The sequence below is a fragment of the Botryllus schlosseri genome, chromosome 2, assembly GCF_051294905.1.
Source record: "Botryllus schlosseri isolate E-star chromosome 2, Bs_hap1, whole genome shotgun sequence".
In the NCBI taxonomy this organism is placed as follows: domain Eukaryota; kingdom Metazoa; phylum Chordata; class Ascidiacea; order Stolidobranchia; family Styelidae; genus Botryllus; species Botryllus schlosseri.
The window spans coordinates 36,056,397-36,075,314 of record NC_137237.1 but is presented as its reverse complement, the minus strand read 5'-3'; the positions used below and the strand labels follow the sequence as shown (position 1 = coordinate 36,075,314).

The 18,918-nt window shown below is 39.5% G+C and overlaps 1 protein-coding gene and 1 pseudogene across 3 annotated transcripts in view; both read right to left on the bottom strand.

The window, feature by feature from the left end:
• The window catches only part of LOC145458451 (exocyst complex component 4-like), a 364,798-nt gene that overhangs the window by 255,232 nt on the left and 90,648 nt on the right, over positions 1 to 18,918 (bottom strand). The window lies entirely within an intron of this gene.
• LOC145434514 (uncharacterized) lies at positions 13,719 to 18,533 on the bottom strand (annotated as a pseudogene). Of its 2 annotated transcripts, XR_013913428.1 has the most exons (6): positions 18,434 to 18,532; positions 17,611 to 17,711; positions 16,377 to 16,521; positions 15,521 to 15,675; positions 14,811 to 14,895; positions 13,719 to 14,075 (listed from the first exon to the last, which is right to left on the bottom strand). The product of XR_013913428.1 is annotated as an uncharacterized LOC145434514, transcript variant X1 (transcript). The 2 variants fall into 2 exon arrangements; XR_013913429.1 differs by lacking the exon at positions 14,811 to 14,895 and having other exon boundaries at positions 18,434 to 18,533.

The following is an 18,918-nucleotide window of genomic DNA, read 5'->3' as shown; positions in this document are numbered from 1 at the left end:
TTGCTAACTCGTAGCCCTTTTCATAGTCATCCCATCTGTTATACTCGGCCACCGCTTCAAAATGGCATATATAACTATTCCAAGAGCTAGTTCCATCAAACGGTTGAGGTCGTTTAGGTCTACAGCGACCAGAATTATTGGTCAAATGTTGCTCCGTGACTGGGGCTAAATTACTCGCAGTAGAAATATCATCACTTACGGTTGGCTTTCCTGCTGACGGAGTGACTGGTTCCAGGAATTTTTCAACAACCGGCTCTGACAAGGTCACAACTTCCTGTTCTTCCTCAACCAACTCATGTTCAGTAGTAGCAGCGACATGTTGAGCTGGCAGTGTAGAGCCGGTAACCGTCCGAATGAAAGTCATAATCTCGGCTAGTCCTTGTTCAAGACCATCAATTCTATTACTCAGTCGAGCCTCCGTTTTCAACAGCCTTTCTTCTTGTAGTGCAATCTTTTTGTCAAGATATTCCTTCAATTCCCCCACTGCTCTACTGACGAAAGCAGAATACTGTCCTTCAAGTTCCTGATCGGTGGCCTCGTACTTCTCAATAGATTCGCGCTTGGTCTTTCTACTCCTGGTTTTCGTCATTTTGTCAGTACCGTAGCGTCGCCGTTATTCCAGTAGCACAAATCAGTACAGTATGTCCTGGCGTGCTCGCCAAAGTTGTAGCGTCCCTTTTCGATTACACACTGCTGATTTGCACTTAACACAGCGGAAGAATCCAGTCGAATAATCCTATTAATATTTATTTAAAACAACAACTGGTCAGTACTCAGCCGCCACCAAAATCCAACAACCGATCAACGAAACAAAGAAACGCGCGCGGAAAATCACACAATTTTCCAACCGGAAAATATAAAAAAAAAACAGGGTTTCACAGAACCAAATAGTTCAACACAGCACTAGTACCAACAGTAACATCAGAGTTGTTTACACAAAAGTTTATATGTGCGCAGTATGCGAATACCACGTGTAAGTCCAGCACAATTGCGGTATCCAGCCGAGATTAGTTAACACCAATTTATTACAACGGAGCCACGTAAACTTTCGTGAATGTAGGGCATACTCACTTCTCGAGATTCTGTCAATGTCATAGCAATAAACCAGCTACTCCAACAACAGAGTACATACGTTTTCTAGTAACGACTCTCGAATCTTACACACAGATCAATCAACTTTGCTAACGAAAAGTGCTGAGTCATCACATGATTATCCTCACAGCAACCAGTAGATGGAGCTGTATTAAAATGTCCCTAACCCTCTGCACACCAGTGAATGATTGTTTTGTGAATCGAGTTGTTGTTCCGCGTCAAGTCTCCATGTTGAAGCGTACATTAAACAGCGCAATCCAATTAAAACCATGAATCTATTTTCATTTCCCCACAAACTGTCACATACAGAAAAATAAATTCTATTCCGCCAAAACATACTTGTAACCAATCGCTTTCATTAAACACACAACACCATAAAAGTATTCACTTTCTACAACATAGACATTCCGATGTAGTCAAGAAATATTTTTATTAATCATCGACTTCTGTTTACGTCGTTAGTGTGTGCATGTCATACATGTGGGGACCGTATTAAAATGGATACGACACGACTGAATGCAAGGAGATAGAAGTCTATCGCATAGATTTACATGTGGTCTTCGCTACGGTTTCAAAAAACTAATCATCTCTTTTACATTGATCGAGACCGAGCAAGTTAGTTAATGGCCATGATTGTGTTTGTCATATGCGAATGATAGGGTTACTGTCAAATCAACATACAACAATCTTCTGACGATCATAATAGCAATTTCATTTTCCGCCCCTTCGTAACTGTATACGCACGAAAAGTATATTGTACAACTCGGCAACTACGTTTAACAAGACCAATCACACTACCAGCGTTGAACACAAGATACCTACCCAAGTCAAGATATCATACTGGTTTGGACAACTGACGTTTACCTATGTAAAATTATCATTTTCACTTGGAGGTCCACCGTTACCTAACTAAAATACCATTATCCTTTGGAGATTTATCGTTTACCCAGTGTAACAAACCCCTTTTCACTTGGAAATATATTTTTTCTCTGGGTAACAAACCTTTTTCACTTGGAAATATATTTTTTCTCTTGGTAACAAACCTTTTTCACTTGGAAATATATTTTTTCTCTGGGTAACAAACCTTTTTCACTTGGAAATATATTTTTTCTCTGAGCAACAAACCTTTTTTCCCTGAGCAACAAACCATTCTCACTTGGTGGTCCGTCGTTTAGCCGAGTAAAAATATCATTTTCCTTTGGAGATCCGGCGTTTACCCAGTGTAACAATACATTTTCACTTGGAAAAATACTTTTACCTAGAGTAACTAATCATTTTCTCCTGGGTAACAATCCCTTTTCGTCTGGAAACTATCATTTAACTGAGTACCAATACCGTTTTCACTTGGAAATACATTTTTTCCCTGGGTAACAATACCATTTTCGTTTTGAAAACTGACAACCACACCGGTCAATTTGATATTTTTGTATATTGTTACAACAAACAGTGACGGAAATATACACAGACAACCGGTTTCAGAGTATACCCCATCGGTCGTATCACATCAATATCATCGGTTAACCACATAAAATATGCTCTTGTACACTGAAATGCATGTTTTGGAAACTTGGACAATAGGCCTCGATAGTTCTGTGATGTCCGGGTTCGTGCTTTGGATTTTCCAGAGTCAAAATGTCTGAATAAAACACCTCCTCGACGACGGTTGGTATGTGGATAACGGTGTTCGGAAAACGGTTGGATTTATGTCACCCATCGCGATAACAATTCCTGGTCGAGTTTTCCTCCGGCATGTTTGCTATATTGTGTCTTTATTGGTCAATGTATGTCTCGACATTCAGTTTGAAATCGGAAATGATAAAGTATGTAACCGGATCCGGATATCAACTCTGAATCGATAAACCAATGAACAATATTCAAAGTAAACATGTCACACCCTGTGTTTCCACGAAAAAATACCATCCAGACATACGTCGCGCTTCTTTGCCTACACCAGTATACGCGTAAATGGAGGTGTGTGACATTGCATGCAATGTGTTGGTATACAAACATCGGGGAGTAATCCTTCGATCCACAGACATTATCATAGCCGGTAATTTTGATGCAGATCGAATGTCATCACACCCGATAACAATACCAATAAACCACATTGCAATGACTCTGAGTCAATCTGAAGCATGACATACAGACGCACAAACATGGAACCGTAACATGGGTTATTCGCACGACGGCGAAAGTGAACTATACAGAATATACCAATAGAGCGTTCACAGTCGAATATGCGAGCCATGCAGAATCATATACCCAGATTTTCGTTGGATATGTACGAAACCAATAAATCGATACATTTCTGTTCCTTCTACGTCAATAATACAAGCGGCATTCCAATGCATCGCTCGAATGTAAGGTTCGTCAGGTGTAAAGCCCATGTCAAATAACACCAAAGTGTCCCTTCCGTGTTTTATTATTTCCACCGACGCTTCTTGTCTGTGTCGTAACACTATGGTGCGGGGAGTTGAAAAACGGTGGATTGTGAAACGGATTGACATGACCAACTGAATCGACGTCAATAGACTTGTGACGATGTCGTTTCAAAATGCTCCGATATGACGAGACCAACCCCGATCTCTTGTGGTGACGACCGTTTCGAAATGTCACCGGACGAGCTAGACCCTTACGAAAGTGTGTTTTATGATTGCGTGTGAAATCACGAGGTAGTGTTCTATTGTGGTGTCCGATTGCAGTCTTCACAGAAACACACCTTATTGGATCACAGTATCAGTCCGAGATTTGCAGAATCACTGTTCACGATATTTATCTGGAGTCGTTATGTGGGAGTAGCGACATCCATGCATCGTGACTGAAAGACTGATCGCAATCATTTCGAGCACCGTACTTCGATAGTTCACCTAGATCAAACACTGTAGTCTCAGCAGAAAACTTCGGTGTCGATGGATATTGACCGATGTATCCAATTGGTCTGGGTGGTCCGTCTGCAGATAGGGTCATGACTATCTTGTAATGTTACAACACGATAACACCATCGAATAAATCAGTGAACGGTGTCGAAATATCGATGTCATAGCGCGGACTCAGAGTCATTGCAATGTGGCTTATTGGTATTGTTATCGGGTGACATTCGATCTACATCAAAACTACCGGCTATGATAATGTCTGTGGATCGATGTTTGTATACCAACACATTGCATGCAATGTCACACACCTCCATTTACGCGTATACTGGTGTGGGCAAACAAGCGCGACGTATGTCTGGATGGTATTTTTTCGTGGAAACACAGGGTGTAACATGTTTACTTTGAATATTGTTCATTGGTTTATCGATTCAGAGTTGATATCCGGATCCGGTTACATACTTTATCATTTCCGATTTCAAACTGAATGTCGAGACATACATTGACCAATAAAGACACAATATAGTAAACATGCGGGAGGAAAACTCGACCTGGAATTGTTATCGCGATGGGTGACATAAATCCAACCGTTTTCCGAACACCGTTATCCACATACCAACCGTCGTCGAGGAGGTGTTTTATTCAGACATTTTGACTCTGGAAAATCTAAAGCACGAACCCGGACATCACATAACTATCGCAGCCTATTGTCCAATTTTCCAAAGCGTGCATTTCGGTGTACAAGAGTATATTGTATGTGGTTAACCGATGATATTGACGTGATACGACCGATGGGGTGTACTCTGAAACCGGTAGTCTGTGTATATTTCCGTCACTGTTCGTTGTAACAATATACAAAAATATCAAATTGACCGGTGTGGTTGTCAGTTTTCAAAACGAAAATGGTATTGTTACCCAGGGAAAAATGTATTTCCAAGTGAAAACGGTATTGGTACTCAGTTAAATGATAGTTTCCAGACGAAAAGGGATTGTTACCCAGGAGAAAATAATTAGTTACTCTAGGTAAAAGTATTTTTCCAAGCGAAAATGTATTGTTACACTGGGTAAACGCCAGATCCCCAAAGGAAAATGATATTTTTACTCAGGCAAACGACGGACCACCAAGTGAAAATGGCTTGTTGCTCAGGGAAAAAGGTTTGTTACCCGGGGAAAAAGGTTTGTTAACCAGAGAAAAAATAGATTTCCAAGTGAAAAAAGGTTTGTTAGCCAAGGAAAAAATATATTTACAAGTGAAAAAAGGTTTGTTAGCCAAGGAAAAAATAGATTTCCAAGTGAAAAAGGTTTCTTACTCTGGGTAAACATCAGATCTCCAAAGGAAAATAATATGTTTATTCAGGTAAACGATGGACTGGCAAGTGAAAGTGGTAATTTTACATAGGTAAACGTCGTGGGTTCAGTGTCGTTGGTCTTGTTAAACGTTATCGCTTGACGTTGGTATACTATTACGAGTGTGCAAAGGCTATGCACGTCTTGTGCGGAGTATCGCGACAGTGAACATATTTTTGGTGTGACGAAACAAGATCGTTGTTTACATGTTAATGCATTTCGATTACCGAGTAGCTGTACAACAGAGAGGAGTCTACAGTTAGTTCGTGCTGTATGTCCCGATGAAAACCACAAGACCGCATGTAAATCTATTAGCACAACTCGATGATGTTGATATAGTGTTACTTGAATTAATTATTACCTATTTACACAACATAAAAATAAAAATTCATGTCGTAGTAAGTTTCTTGAACTCGTACTTGATGAAAACGAATGGTGACAAGTATGCGTTTGTGTTTGAGTGAAAAAGAATTATTTAGAGTAGTGACAGTTTGTGACCAACGAATGCAAATCGATCATGGTATTACAATATACGCTTTCGTCAACATAACGACTTGGTGTAGAAATACTTTCACGTTTTTTGAATAACTGGATTCTCGAGACTTGTTACTTGTACGATGTACCGTTGGTGTGCAAACTATAACGACCATTTTGTATGATAGTATGTTTTACTAGTGAGGATAACCATATGATGACTCACCACTTTTCGTTAGCAAAGTAGATTGATTTGTGTGTAAGATGTAAGCACCGTAACTAGAAAACATATGCACTCTGTTGTTGGAGTAGCCGATTCATTGCTATGACATGGACATATCCTGAAGCCTTGGTTTGTTGTCTTACGAAAGATGACGCGACCTCGGTGTCGTAAATTGTGTTAACTAAACTCGTATGGATACCACAATTGTGCTGGACTTACACATGGTATTCGTATACTGTACACATACAAACTTTTGTGTAAACAACTCTGGTGTTTCTGTTAATACTAGTTCTGTGTTGAACTACTTGATTATTACGATACATGAACAACCATTCAGACAATAAAGTTCTTGAGGTATCGAAACAGTTTGAAAGCACCGCCAATCATTGTACAGGTTTGTAGCATGAGTGAATATTTTCGTGTAACATGAATATATTTCATATGGCTTTGGTAAGAAATGAGTTATGCAGGATAACCATACACAACCTACAAAAGTAAAACTTGTTGCGTTTGATTGTATACTTTGTATCGATGTCTTTGCGATGTTGAAAGACGGTTGTGTTTACATTTGCATTAAGCGGAGTAACTCAAGTAATAAATTTTACTCGTTTGAAAATACCGAACAATGGATAACAGTATCAGTATGAGCGGTAATTATTTTTCGTGATATACAACCAATCTTCCAAGCATAACTTGTCAAAAATTTATCATGTCATAGTCGGCTGTTACGAATTCGACACAAATGTACTTCGATTATTACGATGATGGAAATTACGTTCAAGGGAGTATTTCGAAGTAGTATATTCAGCAATTACCAAATAACAAAAAATATCAAACTGTGCATACAACTCGGTTAGGTAAACGATACAGTTACAAGTCGGATGTAAGCTTGATTTACAGATTACAGTCTGCTGATGTAAAGCTCGACCACTCCACTGTGTTTATTGCAAAGTATTTGACACAAACAAAATATTGAACGAAGGTCCACCACTTGGTTTCATTACAAGGTGAGTGAAAATTGTTTTCTGTTGGTCAGGTATGATTTGCATTTAGAAAAACGATCTACACCGATTAAGCGATGCTGTTTCATATCTGATGAGTGAGTGAAATTTCCTTATGGTTTGATTTAGCGAGTTAATTATCGGTGATTCAATCAGATACAAGTAAGATCTTTAGTGACAGAGTATTGTGATGACATTTACTTTAGCGAGTGACAACGGAAAAATTTTCGATTACATTGTCGGTGTATGTGTTACACAAATAATTCTAGTACACCTAACCATATAGGATACATTTGGCAAACATCGTACAAAGTGTTTCTTTGTGTTGGTAACGACTTTCAGCGGTTTGGTTTCATGTCGGGAATTATTATTTGGGGGTTCAAAAACAATCAATACTACAAATGAACAACAATGCAAAACACGTTAAGTGAATTACAGTGTAGCAAGTACTTCCTTAATATTACGATTGTTGTGCCCTAGACATTTCTAGTTGAATTGAATGCGTCGAGCAAACATATTCAATTTACTTTTGTAATGATCAAAGTCTTAGAGTGCAACCTCGTGATATTTTACATTTAGCACGTTCTATAGAAAGTGTGAACGGAGTTGAGTATTAATCGTGTACTTGGGATAGTGCTTTGATATCAAAGATATATTTTCACACTGTGTAATGTTTCGATTCTCTGTTGTGAATACCTCCAGTAACGACATTGATGTTAAATCCTCACTCTTGGTCATTGTAAGCGAATCCTAAACATCGCAACAGTCGGTATGGAAATCGAACGCATGCATACTTTTAGATAGGCGACACTAACAAGTTTATTACATCCGCGAAATACTCTGAAACGTCGATTCGTGATTGTGTTAGCTATATTCATCTTCTATATCTGTGGACACAAAGAATTCTTAACTTTGGTTACAGCTCATTCGTAACGAATTGTTGCGTGCAATCTAGAAAAGCACAAGTCGAAGACGAATGATTTGATTTCAATAAACTAAAAAAAAAATCCTTTTGTTTTGATGTTGGATTTAATACAATTTGTATGACTATACCGAATCCGAAAGTGCAATGTTACTTTAGTAGAAAAATTGGATGACTCGCATTTTGATATTGATAGATGTGTAGAGTAATATGACTAGTTTATAATATCTCGGTAATGTTTTTTTTGTCATGTCTGTGATCAACAAATATGTGATCAAGTCTTACCATTCGATATTAACTTTCGCAGTCGGTGTAATTTGTTGAAGTAACAATACCGACGAGTTCAATAATATTCTCCATCGATGCATTCGAATAATCCGTCAGCTGCAAGCGGATTTAAAACTTGATGCTGTTTCGTGGTTAACTCAAGTCAGTGGTCGTGTTTGTGTTGATTTCAGGAATGATCGTGACGAGTTGCCTGGGTAGATTAGTTAATGTGGTTGTAACTACGACCGTACAGAGTTGCTGACACCCCAATATCTTTTACGCTGTAATATACGGATTTAATTGTGATAAATTAATTCTCAGTTATTGTTCGGACATTCAAATCTCGTATACTCAAAATATAATATGTCCAAGTCAAATCGTATATGTACCGATTAGTAAATACTTTGTCTTCAGAATAGTAACGACCTTTACAATCGAATAAAAAAGACCGATCATACGAATACAGCCAGGATGAATTAATTCAAGTTTGTGAGTTGTAGTGATATAATCAAGTAAGTGAAAACTAGATTTTTAACAATTGTTAATGTTGTGAAGAATTCTTTTGAGTATGGTAAGATGTTAAAATATCTCTTTGACAAACGGAAAGCGGGATCGCGAATAGAGTTGCAATGTTTCATTACTTGTTTCAAATCAATGTGCATATAATATCGAAATGGACCTGCGGGAAAGTTGGTAGTCATGTTTGTCAATCTATTTCAATTCAGACTATGTCAAAGTCCAAATATTTCATTTTGGATTATTTGGATTTACCTTTAGTACATTCGCGAATGGATTTAAAGTTGGTAAATTACCGAAATGATTGAATATTATCGGGTTAGAGATAGTTGGTATTGATTCTATAACTGTTAAAACAGCGGCGTGGAATGTGTGAATAATTCAATGTGACTGAAAGTCGGCGTCAGTAATATTCAGGTTACGGTCGAATCAGAAGATCACGTTAAAAAGATTTCTCAAATTAATTAGAATTGTACCGGATCAACACATTCAAATACGAATCAACTTGAGCTGTGTAGTGAGTTTCATTTCATTCAATTGATACATTGCTTGAATATTCGCATGATTCTTATCATACAATAAAGTCAAACACGGACAAAGTGTCAAAAACATATAGCGACCATACCAGAAAGTGTCAAATTGTTGGTTTACGAATCACCGTCTGCGACGACTCTGTGACAAACTAATTACGGAAATATTACCTTGTGAGCGGGCATGAGGGATCGCTTTGTCTGAAGCATTACCCTGTGAGTGTCGTAGGATTTTAAAATGATATCACACCCTTTTGAATAAGCGTTCACTTCACAAAGGATTAGGGTTAGAGCGGAAATAAGTGACAATTTGTCGCTATTCAAGTTACCGACACTGGCGGTCTGTTATTCGTTACTTATTAAATCGTACGAGCGAAATCAAGCTCTGTGTCAAACTGCTTACGAAAATTTCACCGCGTGAGCGATCGATATGCCTGTAACATCAAGTCGCGTATGTCTGAGACATTATCTTGTCAGCGAGCGCAGGGTTTGCAAACTATTTCACACCTATTTGGAGTGTTAATATGTGAACGCGGCTATTGTTGGTATTAGAATCGCCGTCTACACCGGTTCCGTGGTAAACTAATTACCAAGCGACTGATTCCTAGATTTAGCAAACTATGTCACACCCTTTTTGGTGAAAGTACGACATGCCGCTAGCATTCTATCAACGAAAGTACGAATCATCGCGGCGCCCATAAGAATAACGATATATCGAAGTCGCATTCACCGCAAACGTTGAGATTAACTCGAATCGGTCATATTTAATAATTTGTAATATACACATTAACTAAGAATCAATCACGTGACTATTTACTATTCCTGATACTTCTTCAACACAGCGCGAGAGTTGACTATACCCGAAAGTACGATTCACGACCCCGAGTTTTCAATACGAGTCACCGCCACAGCCTATACCCAAAAGTACGAATCACGACCCCGAGTTTCCAATACGAGTCACCGCCACAGCCTATACCCGAAAGTACGAGTCACGACCCCGAGTTTTCAATACGAGTCACCGCCGCAGCCTATACCCGAAAGTACGAGTCACGACCCCGAGTTTTCAATACGAGTCACCGCCGCAGCCTATACCCGAAAGTACGAATCACGGCCGCATCCATAAGAACCCATTACGAGTCACCACCACAAGGGGGGTCTGAAAGTACGAGTCACCACCCCGGGTTTTCAATACGAGTCACCACCCCGCCCATAAGAGCCCATGCAAAAAAACGTTAGTTCGCGACCGATCTACTATACTACTGACGTGATAGAAGAAAACCAGTGGCATTTCTGGAATCAGCACGCCGAAACTAGCCTTAATCAAGTGCCAAATCGAAATCAATAAATTTGTTGTTCAAAATTGTTGCCCACTGTTATCAACTAGCCATTTGTTTCACTATCATAAACATGAAGTGTGACGTAATAGCTGAGTTTCTACAGCATGGTAACTCTTGAAAGTGATGTGATAGTGAAGTTTGATGAGATGTTTAAGGTTTTTGAAGTAGTTTCAGAGCGAATTTCAAGTTCTCAAATCTAACAAAAGATCGGTGGCAGTTTAATATTGTCGAATACCTTATAAATATATATTGGGGTGGTCTTTAAAAATCGACTTTTGGATTTAGGCCAGGATTCCCTCGCAAGAATAAAGCTCATCAGTAACGCATTCTTTGACCTAAAAACGGAAGATTTTGACCTAAAAAAATCAATATGTTGAAATTCTTTGACCTTAAAAAATATAATTTAGATCAAATCAATGCAAATTAGGTATTTTCCCACATAATATTAGAATTGTTCTACTTAGCATCATTTATGGTTATAACTGTCTGTCCTTACGAAATAGGCTAATTAGTTCGGCCTGAAAAAACTTCATATTAACGAAATCTGGCCCTATGAAGAATTCCAGTAGTTACATCACGCATCAAAGCGTCTGTTCTTACTAATTAGCTTGCCAAGAGTGGAGAAAGAACGTTCAATAGTAGCAGTTGTTGGCGGACAACACTGAAGTTGTGCGCTCGTAGACTGCTGTTGACACACCGTGTTACTTCATTCTGACAATGGTGTCTACATCACAATTTTTCATAAGGCGCTTCTCGATATAAGAACCTGCAATACCCACGCAGTCTTGATTCGGTTAGGATATTGCGGTACGTTGAGCATACCACCCACCATGTCGACCTATTTGTGTTATTTGAATGTTTGTGATTCACAGTGAGAAGACAATGGGCCGTCTACAACGATAGGCCTATAGAGTAGGCTAAAAGCTGTAAAATGTCAAATGATAAGCTCTCCGACAGTGCACAATCTACGATACAAACGAAATACAGGTTGCAAATTTTTTTTACTTTGTTTTCAATTTTGACATTTTTTGACCTAACGCTACCATTTTGACCGAATATTGACTTTTATTGACATGTCCAAAATAATTGCCCCACTGATCAGTGACAGGGGTGTCATGATGACCAATATCAATTGATAAAGCCAAGTGAGCTTCAGGTTGCGAGTGTACTTTTTAACGTTGGCCAGCAAAAACTCCAATTGTAAATTGCAGTTGCTCCTTGTCCTTTGTGATGTTGCCAGAAAACTCAACTAAGGCAATAGAACAGACCTGGTCAAAGTGCGGCCCGCGGGCCTAATACTGCCCGCGAAGTTATTCTGTGCGGCCCGTGAAACGTTGCTCGGAATTCAAAACATAAAACTTGCCTTCTGAATGACTAAAACCATAGGCTATATCAAATGGACAGGCAATTCGTTTACTTTGAAGCCTGTTCATTATGAGAATGAGTAGCATTTAACGTCACAAGAAACCACTCTTACCATATAGTGTAGTTCAAACCTTCTTGATTGCCACCTTCTTCGTTGCGACATTACGCATTATACGTGTGTGTGTTTCAAATTGTAACGTGATACGTTTCCGAATCCCCATTTTGTAAAACAAGTCGATCACTGCTGGCGATTATACTACAGGACTCATCATATCTATCACGCATAAAGGATTAACGGCCATGCCAAAAAGAAAGAAAGCAGAAAACTGAAATTAAAAAGAGGTTTAGACTTCAAAGCAATAAATATTTGTATACTGGAGTTAGGAGTAAACCCGTCCTTTTACTTTTTGCCTAGCATGTCACCGAGATTAAGGATTTTAATTAAAGTCGGTCTTATGACAAAACCACGAAACAGTCTATCAAGGGAGAAGTTCAGAAAAACTGCAAGCTTAGCTCAACATCAAGGCTATTTAAGCTGCACATCTCATCCGTGTAAGCGGTGTCTTATAAAAGCCCAGAAATGGGCCATGCTACAAGTCGGCAGCTACGGAATAAAAATGGGGAAATTGACCTGGTGCAAGTGACCATAGTAGTCGACAAACCCCCAGCTTATAGTTATTGCTCTGTGTATTGTCCGACTTTTATATTTCAGAATTCTCCCATCAACAGCCATAACCTACCATGCCATCAAACTATCCGTTGGGATTGCTAGCATATGTGTTGCACTTTTCAATATTTTGTGATATCATGATAAGGCGGCGCGATATTTTTCACTATCATAAATGGAGACGACGTGCCTAAAAAGTTCGAGAACCACTGTTTTAGAAGGATGTGGATAGGGGTTTAAAGAGAGTTAAAAACGTATCATGTTTAACATTGTTTCGAATCATGATGACGAATCTTTTCAATTAGCCGTCACTTTCTCATTACCTAACATCAACACAATCACAGAGCAGCATTTATTTACAATGTAATTTGAAAATAAAATTGAAGTCCGCCGGAGAATATAGCTAAACTTTATCACTCGGCCCGCCAACGCATTTCCTACTTCTCATTCGGCCCGCGGAGGAAAGTTATTGTCAACCCCTGCAAGGAAGGTTCAGCTTGGTGGTTGGTGACAGCCAATCTACGGATAACACTTTTGGGCAACGAAACTATACCGCGATTCCTCTGAGCTGCTGAAAAAAAAACACATGAAAGAAGCAGTTTTGTTTTAAATGGGCGATTTCCCCGTTTAAAAGTTGGGCAAGTTTTTTTTAAAGTTGATAATTGGACGCTTCAATAGTTTGCCTTCTGTCAGCAGCGTCGTAGAATCACCCCGGAGCAAATAAAATTATTATAGTTTGACAAGCATTTGTCGAAATATTTGGATGGATCAAAATGCGATGAAGTGACCTATGTTTACGCGCCTTGCAATTAAAAATTACTCGATAACTCCAGTATAGGAGTTTACTGACAAAGAAAATTAACCTCCATAATTTTGCCTACGCTCCATAATTTTGCCTACGCCACGCAAGCGCAAATATAACGGTGAATCGCGAAAATCACGCAATTTCACTTGGTTTGTCCCCCGTTCTTGCATATAGCAAGATGTCATCGCGAAAATCACCTAATTTCACTTGGTTTGTCGCCCGTTCTTGCATATAGCAAGATGTTTTAACAGCAGCTATACACGTTATCCCACTAGTAAAACAATAACCATCAACTCGGAAAGTCCAGTGTAATAGAGTTTATTGGCAGAAAGAAAACGGAAAGAACATAATTGTCATGAGATGAAGACCGCAAGAAACGCTACGAGACACCAAATCGAACCCCACGCAAAATGCAAGCAGACAACCCCGCCAGACGGAAAAGTACTCTGAAACCGATCTGCCGGCGACGCCTGCGAGACATCGCGTCCAGCCTGCTCCAACGTGAAGCTTTAAAAGCAGACTATCATATATTCGCGAGGTGCGTTCGATGACCCGGCACGTTTCGTGCCGTGACAGGTTTTCCAACTTGGTTACTGAAAAGGGATGAGTTACGCCTCCTGTTCAAGGAGTTTTTCAATCTTCCCCGTGATATCTTTGCTCTGAAAACAAGGCAGACGCGTTAAACAATTACAACGGTCCAAGCTAAATCAGGTAAATGGCCCTTTTAGATTGCGGAATAGTATTTTCTAAAATTTTGCTGACCGAATTTTTGTGAACCTTCATACAAACTCAACTGAAAAATGCAACGATGACGAATGAATATCGCATACTTCCAATTCAACGATAAATATATACTGCTGCTTCCATGATATTACACGTGCGTGGTGCGCCCATGCAAGTTCTTCCACGGCGATGAAACGACCAACTTCATTATGACTGTTCGGTTTCGTTTTAAAAGAACTGTGGTTTCGCAGTTTGATGTCGCTAATGTGTTGCATTCCGACGTAAAGCACAGCTTAGTTCATTGGGTTATTGTGGAAATGTTGACCAATGAACGAATTGTGCGCCGTCACTTGGGACGATGGATTATGACAATGTACAATTCAAGACAAGCGATATCTCAATCAAATTGATATTCGCCGGAGATTTCTGTAATGCCGAATAAAATGATTACTATGTAAGCTTCCAACCTGTAACACTCGACACGGCAATTGGAACTGATTCCTACATTTTCACGTTATGTGATACAGGCATATATATTTACTAGTCAAATTAACTCTTCTCGTGGTGCGACAGTTTGACTATTGTAAAACTTTTCGTGGTGCGAGTGTTTGACTATTGTAAAACTGACTACATCGAAATGGCTAATAATGCCGAGTAAAAAATGCCCTCACCATTGGACCGACGTTAGGCGCATATCGGGATGCAACTTCTCCTTTACGATCGATTAAAAATTTGGAGAAGTTCCACTTGATAGAACTGAAACGCGAAATATACTGATAACATGATACTGATACGTAACGAGAAGCGTGGAAGGTCGACTTGGAAGTATTTGGCGAAAATAGTACATAAAGTGCATACATAACTGCGGTCAAACTTGGTCTTGAGCTGTTCCTACTGCGGTAGTTGGCACAGAATAACCTGGGAGTCGACTACCCGTTTAATAACCCCATCACTTCCAGTTATTTTACGCTTCAACAACCAGGACCAGTTAGCGAATCACGCTTTAATGAGCATGTCAGCATTTTTGCAATCGATATAGTGAAGCCGATAAATACGTCAAAATAATGGAGATTCGAAACGTTCTGCTCATTTCCATTTTCGAGTATGGCCTTGCGCGGAATCGGGTATTTTCACAGATGAACAATTCCGAAATCAGAACGGCAAAGCACTGATGACAGTCTAGCCCTAGCGTCACGCTGCAATCATTGCAAAACTATGATATTGATGAATAATCCGAAGATTTTGAACTGGTCCCAAAATTGCCAACATTTGAACGTCGTGCCCTTAACGTATCAGACAAAACAACGGTTCACGACGTTGTGCAGATACGTCGATTCTGTGACCTACGCGAAAGGACCGTAACAGCATAATTGCAACTTACTTCGTCAGAGTCCCTTTACCGTTTTTCTGACTCTTCATCCATTTGAACAACGGGAGAGCATTGTCGCCGTTGACTTTAATTTTGGAGAAAAGGTCGTACTTGGCGTTGTAGGTTTTCTGCGCGAATTCCTTAATAATTTCATTACTTTCTGGTTCCTGTCAAACACAAGATATTTTAATGACTTCCTACTGTTTGGAAGGAAATCAGGAGGCATTCATATGTAATCTCATGACAAATGACGACATTCCATCATACGACACGTTTTGGTCCTCCGGGTAACGTTAAGATTCTCAGGTCAAAAATAGCCATCACACAATCGGTGCGACAAAATAAATTCATTACATCTTACGTCGCCAAACTAACTACCTGCAGTACTTGGTACGAAGTAGGACGTGTGAATAGTCCGTATAGTCTGTCCGCCCGGGTCAGTAAGCCACCTATTAAATACTTTCCTACTCAAGTTTCATACTCTTGACAAATGATATGAAATTATTTCGGTTTATAAAATCATATTATTCAATGTCATAGTACCATGGCAAATGATGTGAAATCATTTTGGTTTATAACCCTATTATCAATGTCATAGTACCATGGAAAAACTACCCCTATGACCGTTAATGATTGAAGGATACTGATACCGCGAGTAAAAGAACCACATACTAGTCGCAGATTAATCTCTAAAAGAATTTCAAAGCAAGTTCTTTTTTCACATCAATTCAAATAATCTGACCGTCCGAAAACCTCGCACAATTGTAGCAAGAAGATGGACCTCGTCAACTGCAAGTGTGGAGTTACAGAGAGCAAAGGTGGTATTCTAAAAACTGGTAAATAAGCTGTAAATGCAGGTAATACCGACCTGACCACCGAACTGGTTACACGGGAAAGCCAAAATGCTGAATCCTTTAGTTGAGTACTTTTCAAAAAGCTGTTCCATCTGTTGGTAGTTGGATTTCGTCTTGAGTCATTGGGACGCGACGTTCACTATCATACAGACTCGGCCCCTGTATTGAATTCGACAATATAAGAAACAGATTTTGAAAGGAGAAGGACATCTATGTCGAGATGATAGTCTATATATGGTTGCGTTACTGGTGTATCTCTATACCACGGCGAATAGTAGACAACGTTATATACGAAAGGGATAATCAATTATGTTCCCCAACGGTTAGGATGCGGAGGTAGGAAATTTGCTTAGGTCTGTAATATATAGCTCTTTATAATGCATTTCCTAGTAATACAATGTTATCTGACAGCGCTCTTCCGCCATTTTGGTCAAACTGGGATCAGTTGTGCCGAAATCCTGCATCCTTTACGGCGCCGATCTGTCCTATGATAATGGCGTGCCTCAATCCCAGAGTCTCATTACTGAATAAAATGATGGCATATCCGTGAGTTGAATCAAGGATACTGGAGTTGGTTTTACTAAAAATTGAATAAACTGACACGGACGCAGGTCCGGACCCAATATTAGATCGCGTCGCACTCCCAAGCGCGTTGGACTCTTCAAATAAAATGTCGGCATCTCCGCGAGAGCCCGATCGACGATGATCGATTTCGGGCTGTTGGAAAATCTCGAGTGAATATTGAGGAAGATAAAGAGCCTGATCAAACGCTTAAGAAGGTTCACATTTGTACCGCGGCCCACCTATTGAGTATCCCTGACAGAGGCTAATTAACTGTAATGAAATTAAGGTGTACAAAAACCTAGTCGAGCTGACAAAATGATCAAAATTTCTTCCAAAACACGTATTTGTAAAATGACGCGATTCAAGGACATCTTCATGGCCTTGATCGATCAATGCAGAATGGGATAATTAATGTGCTCCAGTCCCTTTTACTTAAAATGAAATAAATTGGTCAAGAAGCCCTCGATCGAACAAAGCAGAATGGGATAATAAATGTGCTGCAGTCACTTTTACTTGAAATGAAATAAATTGGTCAAGAAGCCTTCCGTCCTGAAACATTTCAAATCACGACTGTGGTAAAATCGAGATGCTATTCAACTTGTCACCAAGGAAAACATTTACTGTTTAGGTAGTTATCGGAGCCCCACGTGCAGTGTTTATATCAAACCCTCTTCGAAAAATCACCTGTACTTATCCAGAGAAACGGAATTGCCATCTATGTCCTCGGCAGTGAAATCGCAAATGGTTTTAGCTGTTTTCCAGTTGTCATCAGAGCCGCCACAAGCCTATGTAAAAATGCATTCATTTGAATACTAACGAACTTCAATGAAGCCGTGTCACAGTATATAAAACTTGAAGGAGACGTCCAGCCAAATACAGTTCAGAAACCGTCTACGGAATTACCTAACATAATAACAATTTACGAGGACTGATACCGATGACTGATACTGACGTATATGATAGCAAGTCATTACATGAGCAAGAACGTGTTGTTTTCACCGAGGAAGCCCCTATGTGAAAAGGCGAGTATCTATAATTCCACGCTAATTGGAAACAATTCTTCAAATTTAATGGAAACATTCGGTCCGTTCCATCAAGTCGACTATGCACCAATCCTAATTTGTTCACATTATCCGTTCATATGCAAAATATTGCAATCGCTGCCATTGAAGCTGGGGTATATCTTGTTCACGGCAAGTTAATATGCAATAGATCGTTGGGATGAGATCGGTCCGTAAGCACGGGACCAGCACTAGTATACCGGGAGGTAGGGTTGGAGCGAAAATTATAGCATCATTGATATGTTTCGATCATCGTTTGGTCAGTCATCAAAGACTAGATCTGTTACCATTCTTTGTAACATGCATGAATAGTAGTGACAAACGCCTTACTGATACCTCAAGCTGACAATAATGACCGGTATAGAACCTGAGCAAATTGGTAATTTATGCATAGTTCATCGCGTATACTACAAGGCACGGCAAGGCGTAATAGGAACGTGACTCACCATCTTATAATATCGGAACGAATGTGCCAATGTAATTAAACTAACGAGAAAAATTATGCTGTAATTCATGAAAGGGCAAACAATAAAACGAAATAGAGACTCTACGATTTATCGATTCGTCGACATATAGATGTAGCGTGTTACAAAGGGCAAAACGGATACAAGATACTTTCACGTTTCACCACCAATGCTATCGTCCGATGTCCTGAGACCAATAGAACTCCTCTTAAAAACTTTATGATGAAAAGCGTTGATGAGAATCTGCACTCTAAAAGATGGAAGGATGGATATACGTTGCAACCAGCAGAGTACGAGTCTGCACTTTGTTGAAAGAGGTTGAATGTTATTTCGGTTGTACTTGTTTAGGGTAGTTATCGAGAAAGAAACTGAAGACGTTCATCGGCTTTACCTGCAACCCCAACAATTCGTTTCGAGATCTAGGTATTTTGTGCAGAGCATTCGTATGACGTGCACTTATGCTTTCG